The 20,551-nt window shown below is 42.1% G+C and overlaps 1 protein-coding gene across 3 annotated transcripts in view; it reads right to left on the reverse strand.

Moving 5' to 3' along the window:
- The window catches only part of ZNF385D (zinc finger protein 385D), a 985,284-nt gene that overhangs the window by 128,535 nt on the left and 836,198 nt on the right, over nucleotides 1–20,551 (reverse strand). The gene's annotated exons all lie outside the window — the stretch shown is intronic.

Raw genomic sequence — 20,551 nt, forward strand, 5'->3', positions numbered from 1 at the left:
GAACCCGGGTCTCCCGCACTGTAGACAGACGCTTTACCATCTGAGCCACCAGGGAAGTTCTGTCTTAATCCTCAGAGACATCTTATATTGTGATGCTAGTATCTTTACTGTACCGCTGAAAATCTGACATTCGTAGACATTATAAAAGAGCCTTGCACAAAATTATACAACTAAAAAGCACTGAGGTAGGACTAGGTGGGTCCGAGTCCCTTAGACTGAACATTCATGAAGTTTGGGCAGTGGTAACCTGAAATGTAACTGTTTAGCCACCTGGACTTCCACAGTGGGCCAGCTGCAAAACTGATTCTTGGGTCTTGGTGATTTCTCAAGGGATCATCCAGCAATTTTAAACAGTTTTGTCCATCAACACCTCAAGCTGTTTACTACAGCAGGCTTAACATAATCCCCCCTCCATTCTTCAGCTAAAGGTGGTCCAGCTCTCTGTCACAGAGAAGCTGGAACGAAACTCGTCTCTCCTCAGCAGCAATCCCTCAAGCTCTGACCTGAGGGGAGAGCTGGGGCAGAGTTTCTGCGTGCGGCTCGCTCCAGAAAGCACAGCTGGGCTGAGGAGGACTCTTTTCCTAAATTCTCTTGCCAAGCTGAATTTTATGATCTTCCCTGGCAGAGGATCAAATGCAAACTCCTAACTTACAGCCAAGTTATCTTACAGCAGCTGTTGGAAGAACTAATTTAGAATGCAAATCTGATCCTTAATCTACAGAAAAACTGTTGCAATGATGGATGACTTTTGAAGCAATAGTTCATGAAAGACATCTCTAATGCCCTCTAGTATTAAAGAGGCAGAAATATTTAGCTTCCATTTGCTTTTATTGTTTGCTTCGGAGCAACAGAGCCCTCTAGGAGGGGCTTGAAATCCCAGGGAAAAAGGGTCCAGGTGTTTAAAATCTGCTTCAATTGTCTCTTCCATATAAGTAAATCAGAGAACAGAAGACAGATGTGGATGCTAAGCTTCAAAGAATGTCTTCTTTGTACACAGGACTTCACGGCATTAGGCTAAACCATCTAAAGGACAAGACAGTTGGATGTAACAATTTGTCTAGAATTCCTTGCAATGTCGAGAAAATGGAAAAATTAGCACCTATCACTGATCCTGCTCACAGGATCCTGCTACCCAACTTATGAATTGTCCAAGCTGATGCAGCGGCTCTTCTCTTTGTCCACTTACTTGCCAGCCAACAGTGGCTGTCTAGAATATCTAATGCGAGAAGTGCTCACTGAATCCTTTCACAGCTTTGATCCTCAGGCCTTCCATCCACCAAAATCTCAGAAAATACTCAGTCCTGGCTACGAGGAAGTTTCTTATTTTTCCATTGAGTGACTAAAAGAACCTCAACCTGGGGAATATCTATGCAGATCTCATCTGATGGCAGCTGTCAGGGAGAATGCAAGAGAAGAATGTATGTCTCTACCTTTTCCTGTGTTATTAGGCATGAGAATAATGATTGCAGAGCTTCAATTCAAAGAACTATTAGAATAAGAATAATGGGATGAAATTTATTTATGTTGATAATGTCCCTTTGAGAGATACAAACTATTGAAGACAATATTTTAAACAGAAAAAGTGTGTTCTATGAGGCTATAAACTAAATTCTTAAAAATATATAATTCATAAATATATATGAATATATTATAATAAAGGTTATATGCATCACATATTTATATTCATAAATAGAAATATATGCAATGCATTATATACTTATGTAAAATTTATTATACATACAGTATTATTTTAAATTTTATATTATATATAAAATTCTTAAAGTAAAACATTTATAAATATATTTCATCTGTATAAAATATATTCATATATATGCATATATACTTAGGAATTATATCATTTGCTTATAAATGATATCATGTTAAGCTATATGACTTGATATTAATAATCAATTAGAAGAAAGCAAAATAAATAAAGAGAGATTGCTCTAAGGAGGGAAGAGTTAGGGGAAGATAAATCCACTTTGGGTTTTTTAAATGAGTCTTTCATTTCAGTTTGGCTTTGTATATAATAGAGAAATATTCATCCTCTAAGTAACTTCACTTTGATTGTTTTAACTTGTGCTGAGTTGCTCAGTCGTGTCTGTGACCCCATGGGCTGCAGCCCACGAGGCTGCTCTGTCCATAGGATTTTCCAGGCAAGAATCCTGGAGTGGTTTCTCCAGGGGAACTTCCTGACCCAGGGATTGCACCCGAGTCTCTTGCATCTCCCGCACTAGCAGGCAGATCTTGACCTCTGCACCACCTGGGCGGTAGACCAGAAACTCTCAGGGCCTGTAATATGCTTCTCTCTTGTGCCCCCCTCCCGGGCTTACTGTCGCACAGGAGTTGATGTGCACAGAGCAGAAAGGGACACAGGGGCAGGACTCAGGCCTGTGTGTGCCCTGCTTTTCCCTAACCCATCCCACCACAGTTACCTGTGCTGACTTAGATACACAGCAATCTGTGTTACTGACCCACCTGTCTGTGGTAGAGAAGGTGGGACTTCAACTGGGATCAGGAAACTTGCCTGGATTCCCAACAAAAACAGGGGGGTGAGTGAGACCAACCGCAGTTAAAAAATACTGTCTTTGTTCTCCAAGGGCACTGCCAAGGCCCCTGATCATCCTGAATTGCATACCTGGGCACTCATCCTATTTGCTTTGGCAGTACAGGATGGAGGACCCCAGCAACATGGAGGGACCAAATGCTGTGGTGTCAGAAAAGGAAGGCAGCTCACAGGAGGACGACCCTTCACTCGTGGAGGGTGCACTGGGCAGAGGGGCTCCCTTCACCTCTTCTGAGAATGCCTCCACTCCTGCCCATGGGGTGTGGGCTTTTACGGTGTGGCAAGGAAAATCAAGAAAGACAAGCTGGGAGAGGGCAGAGATGCTTCCAAGCTCAGGTGAAACCAAGTTCAGATCTATCTAACTGCATGTATCATGGCATTTACTGAATTGTTAACTTATGCACCGGATAAATATGTATTAAGCACGATATATCAAGTATTGCTCTGAGTACGTGGACAAAACAGCGAACCAAGCAGGCAACCCTATAGAGCTTACAGTCTGATTTACAGTAGACAATCAGCATGACAAATAAGTAATTGATGTAGCATAGTATAAGGTAATTAGTTCCTGAATGAAAACCACCAGGTAAGGAGAGGGAAATGACAGGTGTTCAGACCCAAAGTGCAGAGGTCAGAGTAAACATCACTAGGTGGTGACTTCAGGGCAAAGCCTGAAGAACAGACCAGAAATGAGGAGAGAGTGTCCAGGCAGAAGAAAGAGTCCATGCAAAGACCTAGAGGTGGGAAGGCCTGGGGTATTTAAGACAGAGTCAGGACTGTGGAAAATTCTTCAAGAGATAGGAATACAAGACCACCTGACCTGCCTCCTGAGAAACCTGTTTGCAGGTCAAGAAGTGACAGAACTGGACATGGAACAGCAGACTGGCTCCAAATTGGCAAAGGAGTACATCAAGGCTGTATATTGTCACCCTGCTTATTTAACTTATATGCAGAGTACATCATGAGAAATGCTGGGCTGGATGAAGCACAAACTGGAATCAAGATTGCTGGGAGAAATATCAATAACCTCAGATATGCACATGACACCACCCTTATGGCAGAAAGTGAAGAGGAACTAAAGAGCCTCTTGATGAATGTGAAAGAGGAGAGTGAAAAAGTTGGCTTAAAACTCAACATTCAGAAAACTAAGATCATGGCATCTGGTCCCATCACTTCATGGCAAATAGATAAATAAACAATGGAAACCATAGCAGATTTTATTTTCTTGGGCTCCAAACTCACCTCAGATGGTGATTGAAGCCACAAAATTAAAAGACGCTTACTCCTAGGAAGAAAAGCTATGACAAACCTAGACAGCATATTAAAAAGCAGAGCCATTACTTTGCCAACAAAGGTCCATCTAGTCAAAGCTATGGTTTTTCCAGTGGTCATTTATGGATGTGAGAGTTGGACTATAAAAAAAGCTGAGCGCCAAAGAATTAGCTCTTTTGAACTGTGATGTTGGAGAAGACTCTTGAGAGTCCCTTGGACTGCAAGGAGATCCAACCAGTCCATCCTGAAGGAGATCAGTCCTGAGTATTCACTGGAAGGACTTATGCTGAAGCTGAAACTCCAATAGTCTGGCCACCTGATGTGAATGAACTGACTCATTGGAAAAGACCCTGATGCTGGGAAAGACTGAAGGTGGGAGGAAAAGGGGACGACAGAGGATGAGATGGTTGGATGGCATCACTGACTCAATGAACATGAGTCTGAGTAAACTCAGGGAGTTGGTGAAGGACAGGGAGGCCTGGCGTGCTGCAGTCCATGGGGTTGGAAAGAGTCGGACATGACTGAGTGACTGAACAACAACAGTAACAACAGCACAGGGCTGGGACCAGCTTGGAGCGAGTGAAATACTTGACTCAGGAGGAAACTTTAAGGGGATCCTAAAGGATTCAGTAATCAAGATGAATATACTATTTTAATGAAGTATTTTGTAAACATTAAAGTCCATGCCAAACGGGACTTCCCTGGCAGTCCAGGGGTTCAGCCTCTGCGCTTCCATGGCTGGGGTGCCGGTTCCATCCCTGGATGGGGAACTAAGACCCCACATGCCTGTGCGCACAGTCAGAGAAACACACAAAGTCCATGCAAAATACAGAAATCTAAGGCAAACAAAACAGCAACACTTGATATGGGACAGAATCTGACTCTACACCGTCCAGCCCAGCCTCACTCACACCATTCCCATAAAAATTTTATTTACAAAAACTGGTAGCCAGCCCGTGAGCCTCAGTGGGCCAGGTTTGACTTCTTCCTGCTGCGTCTATCATTTGCCCTGGAGACTGAGCTGTCCCGCCCTGCTTAAATTCGGTGTGTGCCCTGCTCACCTCGCCCTAGGCCTGGGCTGCGAAGGGGCCACATGCCCACAGAGGTGACATCAGGAGGAGGCGATGTCAGGAAGGCCGCTGGAGGCCACGTTCAAGGACTTGTGCCCGCTCCAAAGACTCTGCCTTTCGATCCAAACGAAATGCATCACCCCTGGAGGGCTTTTTCTTTTTTAACAGAAAAGCCACCTAATCTCAACTTGTCTTGTAAAAATGATCAGTAAAAGTAGAATCAGGGAGAATGACAAAGAAGATGTTTACAGTATTCAAGAAGAGAGGAGAGATGACCGTGTCAAGGATCAGAGGGAGGTGGTGAAAAAGTACTGATTCTGGAGGCATTCTGTTTACTTTGGTTGAAGTAGAGTTGACCTACAATGTTGTGTGGTAGTGTGTGAAACTTCAGGTATTCAGCAAAATGATTCTGTTATACACATGTATGTGTACACGCACACACACACACACACCCACACACACGCACACACACACACACAGGTTATTACAAGATATCGAGCAGAGTGCCCCATGCTATACAGTAGGGTCCTTGTTAATCATCTATTTTATGCATTTGTTGTTGTTCAGCTGCTAAGTCGAGTCCAACTTTTTGAGACCTCATGGACTGCAGCACACCAGGTCCTGCTGTCCTCTACTATCTCAGAGTTTGCTTAATGATCATCGAGTCAGTGATGCCATCCAACCATTTCATCCTCTGTTGTCCCCTTCTCCTCCTCCCTTCAGTCTTTCTCAGCATCAGCATCTTTTCCAGTGAGTTGGCTCTTCCAATCAGGTGGCCAAAGTATTGGAGCTTCAGCTTCATCAACAATCCTTCTGATGAATATTCAGGGTTGATTTCTTTTAGGATTGACTGGTTTGATCTTCTTGCAGTCCAAGGGACTCTCAAGATCTTCTCCAGCACCACAGTTTAAAATCATCAATTTTTCAGTGCTCAGCCCCTTTGGAAATGAACTGAGATCATTCTATTGTTTTTGAGGTTGTACCCAAGTACTGTATTTTGAACTTCTTTATTGACTATGAGGGCTACTCCATTTCTTCTAAGGGATTCTTGCCAACAGTAGTAGATACAATGGTCATCTGAGTTAAATTCGCCCATTCCCATCCATTGATTCCTAAGATGTCAATGTTCACTCTTGCCATCTCCTGCTTGACCACGTCCAACTTACCTTGATTCACGGACCTCATATCCCAGGTTCCTGTGCAATACTGTTCTTTACAGCATCATCGGACTTCATTTTCACCTCCAGATACATCCATGACTGAGTGTCATTTCTGCTTTGGCCCAGCCACTTCTTTCTTTCTGGAGCAATTAGTAATTGCCCTCTACTGTTCCCCAGAAGTGTATTGGATGCCTTCTGATCTGGAGGGCTCATCTTCCAGTGTCATATCTTTTTGCCTTTTCATACTGTCCATGGGGTTCTCCAGGCAGGAATACTGGAGTGGATTGCCATTTACTCCTCCAATGGACCACATTTTGTCAGAAGTCTACACTACATCGGTTTTGGGTGACCCTGAATGGCATGGCTCATAACTTCATTGAGTTACACAAGCTCCTTTACCAGAAGGCTATGATCCATGAAGGGGCTTCTATATATAACCGTGTATGTATGTTAATCCAAATCTCCTAATTTATTCCTTCCCTTCTTTCTTCCTTGGTAATCATAAGCTTGTTTTCTATGTCTGTGGGTCTATTTCTGTTTTGTAAATAAGTTCAACTGTATTATCTTTTTAGATTCCATATATAAGCAATATCATATGATACTTGTCTTTCTCTAAATTACTGCACTCAGTATGACAATCTCTAGGTCTATGCATGTTGTGGAAAATGGCATTATTTCATTTTTCTATGGCTGGATATATTATGGAGGTAGAACTAACATGGTGTGTATAGTACTAGACAGAGAGAGTGAGATAGGAGGAAAGGAAGATCTGAATATTATCATCAGATGAACCAGAAGGATGGGTTTGCCATTATCAGAGAAATGCTGTAACAGGGAGAAGGTTAGGAGAGTGGACCGTGGCCTTTAGTTTTGACTGTTTTAGATTTGAGGACTCTATTTGCTCATCAAGTGAGCACACACAGTGATTAGTTGATATGGGAGTAAGAAGGAGACGAAGAGATTTCAGCTAGAAATAAAATACTGACATCACCTTGAAATCTCTATGGGGCATCCCTGGTGGTTCCAATGGTAAAGAATCTCTCTGCAATGCAGAAGACCTGGGTTCAATCCCTGGGTCGGGAAGATCCCCTGGAGAAAGGAATGCCTACCCAGTATTCTTGCCCTGAGACATCAATGGATAGAGGGCTATTGTCCATGGGGTCACAGAGTCAGACACGTCTGAGTGACTAACACTTTGAAATCTATGTAGCCAACTTATCCCCCTCTCTCACCTCCAGATTCTGAAGCCACTCTTCCATGAACTGGAATTGAAAAGCTTTTGTAGAGAAGACACCTCTTCATGAGATATCACTGTGTTAACTTTCACTATTTGGAGGATCTCCATTGGCCGAGGAGTTTATTTTAAAACAAAAGAAACTGGATTCTCAATGAAATATCTATGGTCAAGTTTTGTTTCCACTGAGTTTCAATCTGTAGTGTTTATTCAATTTAAAGATTGACAGCGTGTTTCAGGTAAGTGGAAATGACAAGGTCAAACTGTTAGTAATGATGTCACAAATGTGTAACTTCCCAAAATCTGCATCACATTTTTTTGGTCAACCTGTAAAGTGCTAAGCCAGGAAGCAACAGTTAGAACTGGACATGGAACAACAGACTGGTTCCAAGTAGGAAAAGGAGTTCGTCAAGGCTGTATATTGTCATCCTGTTTATTTAACTTCTATGCAGAGTACATCATGAGAAACGCTGGACTGGAAGAAGCACAAGCTGGAATCAAGATTGCTGGCAGAAATATCAATAATCTCAGATATGCAGATGACACCACCCTTATGGCAGAAACTGAAGAGGAACTCAAAAGCCTCTTGAACGTGAAAGAGGAGAGTGAAAAAGTTGGCTTAAAGCTCAACATTCAGAAAACGAAGATCATGACATCCGGTCCCACCACTTCATGGGAAATAGATGGGGAAACAGTGGAAACAGTGTCAGACTTTATTTTTCTGGGCTCCAAAATCACTACAGATGGTGACTGCAGCTATGAAATTAAAAGACGCTTACTCCTTGGAAGGAAAGTTATGACCAACCTAGATAGCATATTCAAAAGCAGAGACATTACTTTGCCAACAAAGGTCCGTCTAGTCAAGGCTATGGTTTTTCCTGTGGTCATGTATGGATGTGAGAGTTGGACTGTGAAGAAAGCTGAGCGCCAAAGAATTGATGCTTTTGAACTGTGGTGTTGGAGAAGACTCTTGAGAGTCCCTTAGACTGCAAGGAGATCCAACCAGTCCATTCTGAAGCAGATCAGCCCTGGGATTTCTTTGGAGGTAATGATGCTAAAGCTGAAACTCCAGCACTTTGGCCACCTCATGCGAAGAGTTGACTCATTGGAAAAGACCCTGATGCTGGGAGGGATTGGGGGCAGGAGGAGAAGGGGATGACAGAGGATGAGATGGCTGGATGGCATCACTGACTTGATGGACGTGAGTCTGAGTGAACTCCAGGAGCTGGTGATGGGCAGGGAGGCCTGGCATGCTTCGATTCATGGGGTCGCAAAGAGTCGGACACGACTGAGCGACTGATCTGATCTGAAAGTGCTAACAGAATTACAGTGTAACTAAACACCTCCACAGGGGGAACACAGGAGAAAGAGAGAGGGAGAAAGGGAACCCTTCCCTGAGTCATTCATCTATAATAAAGATCTGTTATTTCATATATGTCTCCAATAAACAATAATACATTTTTCAGACAATCTGAGTCTGTTCAGTTCAGTCACTCAGTCGTGTCTGACTCTTTGTGACCCTGTGGACTGCAGCACGCCAGGCTTCCCTGTCCATCACCAATGCCCGGAGCTTACTCAAGCTCATGTCCATTGAGTTTGTGATGCCATCCCAACCATCTCATCCTCTGTCATCCCCTTCTCCTCCTGCTTCAATCTTTCCCAGCATCAGGGTCTTTCCAATGAGCTTTTCCAATGAAAAGCTCTTCGCATTTTCCCTTGTTTTTTTTTCACAGATTAATGTAAGAATCAATAGTATCTAATGTAAGAATAATAATATCTAAATGCATCAGATGAAAACAGCAGTCTCTGTAGTCCTATTTCACTCAAAAACAGAAATGTATAATATTTTGTAATATCTACAAAGGAACAGAGTATAAAGATGCATGTATGTGCCACTGAGCCATTGTGCTGCACAGTTGAACCTAATACAACATTGTAAACCAACTATATTTCAATAAAAATTTAAAACTCATGATTCCCAGCAACAAAAAAGTAAATGATATATTAAAAAATAGAAATGAATCATTATCCTATGCAGTCCATCCATAGAAGAAACTGTAGGTTTTGTTGATTCAACCTTTTGATAAAAAGGTATGATTTCTAATTAAATCCATGTTATTCTGTACTTTCATACTCTACACAGTTGTTTTTTTTTTAATAATGCTGTACTCTAAAAGTTAAAATATCTTTCATCCTTCTCTAACTTACTGTTATATATTTTATAAAGTAATACAAAGACAATGAAATTCAAGGAAGAAAAAGTGTCTTTGTGGGGTACACAAATGACATACCAAATGTTTCTTTAATCGGATATTTATCTTAAATACTTTATGAAATTAATAAGTATTTTACCATGAAAAGTCTATCATTGCTCCAGTACTACTCTGAAAATGCTACTGTTTTAAGAAATAAGAGTTGACTTAGGGAAATAAGCACTCCTCTTCCTGCACAGAACACATATCACAACAGAGAACAGACTTGTGGTTGCAAAGGAGGGTGGAGGAGAGGAGGACTGGGAGGGCTAGATGAGCCGCCACAGACGGTTCTATGCGGGATGGACAAACCAGGTCCTGCTGTACGAAACAGGGGACCACACTCCATATCCTGTGACACACCATAACCAGAAAAATGTAGAAAAGAAAGTACACACACAGACAACTGAATCACTCTGCTGTACAGCAGAAATTAACACATTGTAAATCAAAAGTCTTTTAACAAAAATATCATTATAGTCATAGCTAAGAGTAATGCTGAATCTGAGCAATTGATTTAAAAACATTTACTTCTCGATGTCTTTTTAAACCATGAAGAGAGCTAGTGTTACTTAAAATAAATTCAAAATTTAAGATAAATATTCCCAAGCCCAAGCCAAAACATAAAAGAAAAAAAAAAATCTAACTTAGGAAACCATTTTCAAATCAACAAAATTAGACTTGCAAACATTCTAGTAAAACGTATGCTAAACTGTTTTTTACAACAGCATTGAATATTCATTGAATATGATTTTAATTTCTACCATAACTGCATTAAGAATGGGAAAAAGTTAATACAAAAATAAGGAAAAACAGATTATAAGCTACCCTTTGGAATGAAGAAGGCAAAAGCACAATGATAAGAACAACACAGTAGAAATTACAAACCAGATTTTGGGTGCTATTTTGGGAGCATCTTTTGTATGAGGGAGCAGACTGAGGCCAAGATAGCCGTGAGAACTCAGTGAGACCAAATGTAAATGATAAAACCATGGACAAAAGCCTGAAGGAAAGTGCTTTTCCCTTCCCGGGATGATCTGTGCTGGCCTTCCAGGTGTAATATTATGTGCACTGATGAGCTGATCAACAGAACAGAACATCTACCCAGCTGTAATCAAGAGTGATTGATGGTTGGGACAAAAAAGTTGATTATCATGACAAGTTCGCTGATGCAGAGAAAATAAGCCTCTGCTTGGGAAATGGATAAAACCTGTTCAGAGACTACCTCCTGAAACCTTATTATATAGAATCTAAGAGAAGGCTTAAAGTTGTACAGAGGAGCCTGATGTCCCAATAAACCTGATAAGAATAAATCTGCCATACGTCAATCTTCAGAGAGTGCTAGGCACAGGATTTAAAAGTACATGTAGACCCAATAAAATGGAAACCACATGCTCTCAGTGCTATGTGTGTGAGTCTTAAAAGTTCTCTCTCCATGTCTCAAATTATCACTGAGACTCGCACATGGACACAGAACATTAAACTTTCACGGCAGAGCATGTCTCCGTCTCCATGTGTCCTCCACCGCTCCTCCGCACAAGGAATGCGCTCCCCAAAGGCCTGCAACCTTTACTACCATCAGATTCAATTTGTATCAAATCTGAGATTTGGATGGAGACAGCAGGTCCTGGAGGAAGTGTTTTGCATTGAAAATGAGGTTTGGCAGGCTTGGGAAAGGTGCATCCAGGCCAGAACGTAGGGTGCATGTACAGATTTGTAAAACAGCGGCTGGGTTATGCAGAGATCCTCAGGTTGTGGAGATGCACACCCCTCTTTTCAAGTTCTGGTTCTACCGCCATACTCTAGCAATGCGACCCAAATGTGGTGTGCCGTGTGTAGCATGCCTGGTACAAAGCCATTCTCCATCAATTCAGGATACAACCAAACAGCCGCTCCTCAACTAGTCATCCTAAAATAGGCAGTGGGAGGAAGGTAGGTTCATCTCATCCCCAGAGAGATCGTGGGTCATGGGGACATGCCAGAAAGGTAAGTATATTTCATACAATTACTGTAGTTAGTTAGGCTTCCCAGGCGGTGCTAATGGTAAAGAACCTACCTGCCAGTGCCGCAGAGGTAAGAGACGCAGGTTCAGTCCCTGGTCAGGAAGATCCCCCGGAGGAGGGCACAGGCAAGCCACTCCAGTGTTCTTGCCTGGAAAATCCCACGGACAGAGGAACCTGGTGGGCTACAGTCCATGTGGTCTCAAAGGGTCAGACACGACCAAAGTGACTTAGCACACACACACTATAGTTAATGCAGAGAACAGGACTCAGCAGAAGAGACAATAACAAACTCAACTATAAGGAAAGGAAAAGTCCATAAAACCCAAAATAACTTGAGAACAGTTTTAGGAATTACCTCTCTTCCCTGCACCTTTGCCCCATGCGGTTCTAAGTTTCCAGAGCTATAGTGAGACTGATAATATATGAAACGCTGAAATAAGTTACAGTGAGATATAATGAAAAAGCACAAGGAGCCTAATAAACTGTGACTACAATAAACGGATTGAGACTTTCTATTATTAGCAACCATTAATGCAGTTGCTACTTTTGGTTTCTACAAGCTCACTGGTGCCTAGTGATATTATGAGAAATGCATATGGTAGAAAGAGGCACGAAACAACTGAGGGCATTTATAGAAGACAAGTACCTCACCAATTTCTGGGCCACGGGGCTATATCAAGGATCTTATTCCATGGCTAACAAAGACTTCATGAGTCAGAAAGTGAGGAGGTGGCTGGTATGCTCTGAAATCTTCACAGTATAATCATAACGTTAAAATTGGGGAATTTGGACTACACTGATTTCTTTGCAAATAACCAAAAATTCAGAGGTTGTTACAAGGCAAGCTTTCGTCATCACAAGAACCAGCTTCAGGGCGGTTCTCAAATCTAATCCCACTTTTTCATTTCTTTTTCAAGTCACATGAATTTCCGTTACTCAGGTTTCAGGGAACCAGTTGCTTAGGATACGAATCCTGCTTTGTAGGCAGGCAGTGGGAAAAGGCAACCTAAAATTCCATTTTTTATCAAAATGCAGCAATTATTCTAAATATTCTTAGTGAAGCTGCAACAGACACTGTCTTGGAAAATCCTGTTTCAATGTTCATTTTCTTGAGATGGCAATAAAGAAAAATGTTTCTGGTCTTGAGTACTTCGGCCATTTATTTATTCAACATTTATTGAGTGATCCTTGAGACTCGTCAAGCTCTCCCAACATTAATAGGCTGCCTGCCTCATCTTTGGGGACAAAGAAAGCACCTTAGCATGTTTAATCGGAATCATACCTCTTGCTCATCACGTTCACCCCTCCCCATGACATTCTGTCCTTGAATGGTTTATGCATGCCTAACTCTCTTCTCACGGAGAAGGCAATGGCACCCCACTCCAGTACTCTTGCCTGGAAAATCCCATGGACGGAGGCCATGGGTCTGGTAAGAGTCGGACATGACTGAGCGACTTCCCTTTCACTTTTCACTTTCATGCATTGGAGAAGGAAATGGCAACCCACTCCAGTGTTCTTGCCTGGAGAATCCCAGGGATGGGGGACCCTGGTGGGCTGCCGTCTATGGGGTCACACAGAGTTGGACACAACTGAAGCGACTTAGCAGCAGCAGCAGCAACTCTCTTCTCAAACTCTGCGTTCAATAGGTGGCATTGGATGAAACAGACTTGCGTAGATTCTCTATTGCCCCCACCCTTCAGAACTTAGTACAGCAGTGTTGCTCGCCCTTGAGGCAATTCTCGGTTTTGAAGTGTGTCCCTAGGTGCCAGCGATCTGCACTACTGGCAGGCTTGCCACTGACATTGACCTTGATCAACTTCTTCGTTATTTGTCGAGCTGAAGTGACCGATTGTCTTAGCTGAAAACTTTCAGCTGACACCAATGCAAGTCTTGAAATAAATTTTCTTTAGGGAAGGTCCCTTGACGAAAGAAGTAAAACACTAAGCTGAGACATAGGAGCCCGGTTTTCAATCCTAGTATGTCTCAATGGCTTAGAGACCTTGAAAAACTCACCACCTTGGCCTTTGGTATTCCATCCATACAATCTATAAAGCAGACAGAATGATTTCTTAGACATCTCTTAAGTCTTAACTAGTCTCTGAGGGACTCAGAGTATTCCACAGAAATATGAAAATCTCTGTGATTAGTGGAGGCTATGTACACATCTGCTTGTCATATCTAAAATCAACTTTCTCTTTCTAGACTTTCAAAGTCAAATTTTCCATGTCTAGGACAATTCGATACAAAAGTGAATTTTAATATTTGTTTTTCCTTGTTTATCAAGAAAAGAAGCCCAGAGAAATGTGGATTCTTATAAGAATTTCTCTTTTATTCTTAGTCCCTTACCCTTCATTCCATCTGCAGTGAAACTCTAGAATGTTCAAGTCGATTCAGAGTCCTGAAAGGTCCCAATATTGAAGTTTTATTTTTAAAAGCCTGCCAAAGAAACACACTGCCTCTTCAGTAGATTCCCATACTCTTAACTGGCTCACTGGCTCCAAAAATCTAGAACAGCCAGGCCCAGTATTTCTTGTTCAGTCTTTCTGTTCAAGGTTTGTTTCCTGAGAAGTCCTGGCAGAGCCCCAGGCTCTATGCAAGATGCAGAGTCGAGTGAACCGAGCACTCTCTGAGGACCCACTCCGAGGAGCTCCTCCCACAGGCTGGCCCAGCGACTCCAGCCCACGGGCCCAGACAGTGTCCTCGGGCGCAGACGCTGGACGGCCCTGTCCTAGAACCACATCTGAAGAAGCAAAGTGCCCAGCGGGGAGAGCCCGACACACAGGCCAGAGCTCTAAATAGCTCTGAGAGTCCCGGAGACAAAGAGCACACACCTATGAAAGAGATGCTTCAAAGCTGCCTGAAAATTAAATTTATAACTGGGTTCCTCTGAAGATCCTTTGGGGCACAGCAGCAGCAGCAACAGACTTAAAGAGGTTGAGAGTTTTTTATAAAGGTGGCTGTGCCAAGGACGTATGGTACCTGCGGGTTTTAAAGGTAGAAGGTAAAGACTGACCTGGAGTGGGCATCTCCAATGCTAACAGAGATACACAAAGACACTTTCAACAGGGTCAATCTCTGCAAGCACCTTTTTTTCTTTTAAAGGAAGATATTTTCAAAGTTCTATATTCCTTAAGAAGTACTTTAACATTTGAAGAATGAAATAACTGTAACTTAGTTACTTATCCCATAGTATAAAAATGACCATTCCATTTCATTCACTATAGAGTTTATAATCCCATTGCCCACACGTTGCATTTTATATCCTTACAACGTGGCTGTAAGAAATGGCTCATCATTTTAAATGAGATAATTGTGGAACAAAATTAACACAACCTATTAAGAGAAAACACATCTCAACAATGGGTTGTCAAATTCCTGATCGAATATTTTTTCTACCAATTCACTCAGCTTCTCTGGATGCTGTGTGGCTTCAGGTTTGAGGTTACATGGGTTTCCCCCATGCATAGATGTGTACTAACCTTTCTCCTAAGATATCAATAAAATGCTGAAATTTGAATGAGACAACAATAATATCACTCAACTTTCCTGGGCCTCTCTGAGATTGAAGACATTGCTAGAAACAGGCATGGAATATTTAGAATATTGCAACTGAGACCTGCTTTGGGATAAAACACGTAGCTTGAAAACCATAACAGGATAGTAGAGGCAAAAATCTTTTATAAAACTGAAGCATACTCATAAAGGAAATTTGGAAAATAAAAGAATAGTTCTTCCACTCCAAAACAAGTATTAGTTTTTGTTTTTCTCTCCATCCAAGCAGCATTTCCTTTAAATATCAGGACTCCACCCACCCCCATATTATTGATTTAAATATTTAAAAGATGTGTCCCAAGATCTTATGTTAAAGACAGTGTAATTATCTAAGTTTGGTCATTCAGTAAGAAAAAATATTCCCATTAGCATCTGCATCATTATGTCACCACGTTTGATTATGGGAGTTTTCACAGAGATAGGAACTATATTCAAATTTATTGTTTGGTTTCACTACATTTCTGGGTTCTAAAATGCAGAACAATGATTTCTATTTTACAATACCATTGGAAAATGTATCAGTTATATTGGTAATGATCCCAAGGAGTCCCTTTGGAGGGGCTTGCAATCTGTAAGGAATGTCTTCTAAAGAGGTTGCTTCCCTCCGGTTCATCAAGCAGTCCCCTGAAGTCATTCACGCTTGGCTGCCTCAGGTCTTGAAGGATCTGTCCCTGCTGTGCTCTAGTTCAGGCGTCCACACTGACACTTGCATTCTCCTGGTGTTTATGACTAACCGTGCGAGTGAAGAGCAGTGAAGGCGCATTGGGAAGGCTCTGCAGACCTTGTGGGGACGGAGCCCATGGGGAGGATGACCCAGCACAGTGGACTGACTGCCCCAGGTCATTCCACGGGGCAAGGAGCCCTGGGACTCTCTCTCTGGGATGCTGGGCACGGAACACACAGGGCACCAGCCATACCATCGCTGTCGCTCGGGAGGCTGGCTCTCTGGGTGGACTCACCGCCCTACCTGGAGCAGGTGAGGCAGAAACAGCCTGGACATGCACACTGGCCCTGCCTGGCCCGCCTCCACCACGCGGCCTTGGACAAGCCTCCTCTGCGTTTCATGCCTCAGTTTCCACCTTGAAATTAGCAAGCTTTCTTCGGTCTCTAACATATCAGGAAGTGCTATTTGGGGGACTTCCACCAGACTGGCGCTTAGATACTACAAGTTTGTGATCCCTCAGTTTCGGGGCCCCAGATCTTATTTTCCATGCTATAAACAGTCATTGAGTAATTAATCTTTTTCTACCTCACTTAATCTTACAGCCACGCTAGCCTTGCTGTAAGTTTTCTTTCAAAGGCACACTTACCAACTGGTCCAGGCCAACGGTAATTTATGCTTATTTTAAGATGCTGATAAAATAATTGGACAAATTACAACCTTTCATTCTTTAATTGGAAGCCTTTTTGCATAACTCCATGTGTGTCCCACATAAATGTCAAAAAGAGTTTCATTTTTTCCCCAAAGTGAATGCCTGCACCAGGAGAAGGTAATCTGATTTAAAATGCATACAATATAATGTGCTGCTGCTGCTGCTAAGTCATTTCAGTCATGTCCGACTCTGTGCAACCCCATAGATGCCAGCCCACCAGGCTCTCCCGTCCCTGGGATTCTCCAGGCAAGAACACTGGAGTGGGTTGCCATTTCCTTCTCCAATGCATAAAAGTGAAAAGTGAAAAGTGAAAGTGAAGTCACTCCGTCGTTTCTGACTCTTCACGACCCTGTGGACTGCAGCCTACCAGGCTCCCCCGTCCCTGGGATTTTCCAGGCAAGAGTGCTGGAGTGGAGTGCCATCACCTTCTCCAATATAATGTGTTACTCAGCAAAATATCCATAGGGCAAAAAATGGAAAATGTACTGCACAGGAAGCATGTATGGCATAACACCAAACTACAGGCTTTATAACACACAGGGTTAAAAAATAAATAAAAGCTTAGAGGGAAAGGAAATTGAATTTTCATGATGTAGAGACGAAAAGAACTACAAGCTATTATTTTCATTGGAAGAGGAAGAAGCTTTGAAATGTAAAAAGGTTCATAAGGCAAAAATACTTTCCTATGTGACAGAGGATTCAACCAAGCATACAAGTGAATTACAGCGTCACTTTTCCAGCTTCTAGGTTTAAGAATGGAAACAGGATGATAAATGCTCGATATACGTGGAAAGAGCAAACAGGCAGTTTTATTGGGATTTAAAGCTTTTGAAGAATAAAATGATCTATATGCACATATATATGTATTTTGTCTTTATTTAGAAACATTTATATATGAATGAATGGATCATAAATCCAATTTATCTTGGCATTCAGTATTAAATATTTCATGAAATTGGTATTTATAGATTTGACCAATGAATAAACAAATCTTATATTTTCAGCACATTAATTGCCCTTTATCGACATCATAATGCCATAGAGACATTTTTAAGGTCTCTAAAGGAGTTTCCACTCCTATATTTCAATTTTTCAATAATTTTATTTTGCTTGTAAATCATAGTTAATACGATGCTATGTCATTTATAAACTCAATAATATTGGAACTTCCTACTTTAAAAAAAAAACTACAATTAAAAAAATTTGCACAGCATAGGAAATTTATATTCAAGGTTCAACAAGGAAAAACGTAAGGGCAGTGAATGTACGTATCCAGTTTGTACAGATCAAAGAACTGGCCTGGGCAAATATTTGACAAATTCAGGTGGTCATGCTATTCAGTTCAAAGCTAAATCAAACATCCACATGAGTATCTGTTGAAGGTATGATAACAATAGTTAAGTCCTAACCCCTGGAAATGATGGATATGTTACATTATATGACAAAGGGGGTTAGGTCACCAGATGAAAGTAGGTTTAAACTAGAAAAGTTATCCTGGATCATCCAGGTGAGTCCACTGTGATCACAAAGGTCCTTAAATGCGGAAGAGTGAGGAAGAAGAGCGAGTGTGAGTCCCTATGAGATGAGCTCATTCGGCCTTGTAGTCTTGAGGCCGGGAGGGGGGATCACGCCAAGGAAAGAGGGCAGCTTCCAGAAAAGAAAGACAAGGAACTGAAACCTCCCCAGAGCCCCTGAAGGGCCATCACCCTGCTGCCACCCTGCTTGCAGCCCTGTGAGACCCGTTCTGACTCAGCTCCACCACTACGCGGTCACAGAGCGGAGCCACCTTAAGACACTAAACGCGTGGCACCTGCTACGGCAGCAAGAAACGGTGAGCACAGCGCCCTCTACCGACCGAGCAGTCACACCGGCTCGGCTCCGCCTGGCCGCGCACCTGCCACGCCTGCAAACACCGCGCGACGTTTCCCTTCCAGGGATCTGAAAGCACAGCTGTGCGAGTGAGAACCGATTTCCCTAAAATATACATCCTGGTCCCTACATCACCTTGAAAATTCATTAGCAAAGGAACACAAAGACAGTTTTTTTAATCCTCTCGTACGATGGAAATAAAATAAGTTTACGTTTTAGATAAGAAGTATGCAAATCTTTATTTTTATTAGGTTCCTTATGTTAATAATCATAATATAGTGTTTCCTAAAGCATATCTAAAAGCATTTCTAGTTTTTTAAAATCTGATTTTGATAGCCATCTGGAAGATTAGTAGAAACACTTGCTGCTGCTGCTGCTAAGTCACTTCAGTCGTGTCTGACTCTGTGCGACCCCATAGACGGCAGCCCACCAGGCTCCCCCGTCCCTGGGATTCTCCAGGCAAGAACACTGGAGTGGGTTGCCATTTCCTTCTCCAATGCATGAAAGTGAAACGTGCAAGTGAAGTCGCTCAGTCGTGTCCGACTCTTCGCGACCCCATGGACTGCAGCCCACCAGGCTCCTCCGCCCATGGGATTTTCCAGGCAAGAGTACTGGAGTGGGGTGCCATTGCCTTCTCCGAGTAGAAACACTTAAAAAGATATAAAAAGAAAAGAAAAGGATGAGCTGTCATGAAGTGGTGAGTCACCCATTACTGAAGATAGTCAACCCAAAGACTTAGTCTTGATCTAGCCAATGGTTTCCCTTCATTTAGTGGGAGATTGGGTTCAATAACCTTGAAGTCTTTTTCTAAGACTTCAATTTACAGTAAGTTTCCTTAACATGGACAAAAACATTAACAGTGAAACTGTTGGCAGAAAGGTTGGTATTTGAAGGAGCCCTGTAAGCTGTAAAGAATGGAAATGTGGCTCCTGAAAGATTTCCTCAACATCATCCATCCAATCAGTTCCAAAGTCAAATTTCAGAATAAAGAAGGATACACTTAACAATTATGGAAATATACAACTATTTGCTAAGTATTTTAAAATGATCGAGATTGCACTACTAAGTTCAGAACTCTTGTTTGTATGTCAGGGAAACTTTTTTTATACCAGCTGGAAGAGAATATTACATAATACTAATCACTTGAAATATCTGTAAGTCAAACTATAGTAATTTTCTTAAAATTCAAATCAAGGTGCTAATTATTAAAAAACAAACAATGAAACAAACAAAAAGAAACAAAAGACATCCTTTCAAATAAAATGCTGCATGCTTACTGTATTCTCTTAATATTAACAGTAGCCCATTCGAGTGCTATGCAGGCAGCCTCCTCTCCACTTTTTTAAGTCAGCAGAGGGAATGTTATAAAATTACCTGGTGATTGTACCAGTTTAAGGATGAGATCATAAGACAGTAGCAAACTTTATACAAAATGAAATGTTCTCACAGAAGGAAAAAGCCACTCTGTTTCTGACACATCTATTTCCTCCGCCTGATTCTCTCATACGCTACCTTCATCATTGCCTAAGGGGCCTACTTGCCTAGGGCGATTAAGTGCTAGAAGGCCTAACATTCTCTAGAACCCAGATTTGTTTGGTCATCTCCATAGAGCACATCAATTTAGGGCCAGCTCAGGGCACCCTGGAGGGGTCACACTGATAGGCTGGGGTCCTCCGTTTGCCAAGTGCACCCACAAATGCTCAATTTTTGTTCCTTCCAAACCAGCATTCCTTTTCTTTTCTGTCATCTCAGGACCAACTCCACACCAGGACAGGTTGAGGGGAGTGGCCGTATTTTCCATATAGGCTGCAAGCCAAATTAGCTTCTGTGCTGAATTCAGCGTCAACCTTGACTCTTAGAAAAGGTATAAAAGATGTGACTCCCTCTCTTTGAATAAGATGCAAAGGGTCGGGTCTACACTGTCTCCCTCCTGCCATGTTCCCTCCTTGACTTCTATTCATTAAGGGCTCCTTTGAGGTCTTTAGAATGTCCTGTTAAAATGCTAGTCTTTCTGGGTCAGGGACTTGAGATCTGTAACACAAAAACAATTAAAGGCACCAGAGCTGATCTGGAATTAAGGGCCATCAAAACAGGAGAAGAGAATTCACAAAGCCAAAACCATGGCCTTGAAATATCACCTGGGACCTACCTTACTTCAGAGATGTTATTTATTGAAAATCTCGTTAGTCCTAAATTCAGA

Source organism: Bubalus bubalis, chromosome 1 (genome assembly GCF_019923935.1).
Source record: "Bubalus bubalis isolate 160015118507 breed Murrah chromosome 1, NDDB_SH_1, whole genome shotgun sequence".
Classification (NCBI taxonomy): Eukaryota; Metazoa; Chordata; class Mammalia; order Artiodactyla; family Bovidae; genus Bubalus; species Bubalus bubalis.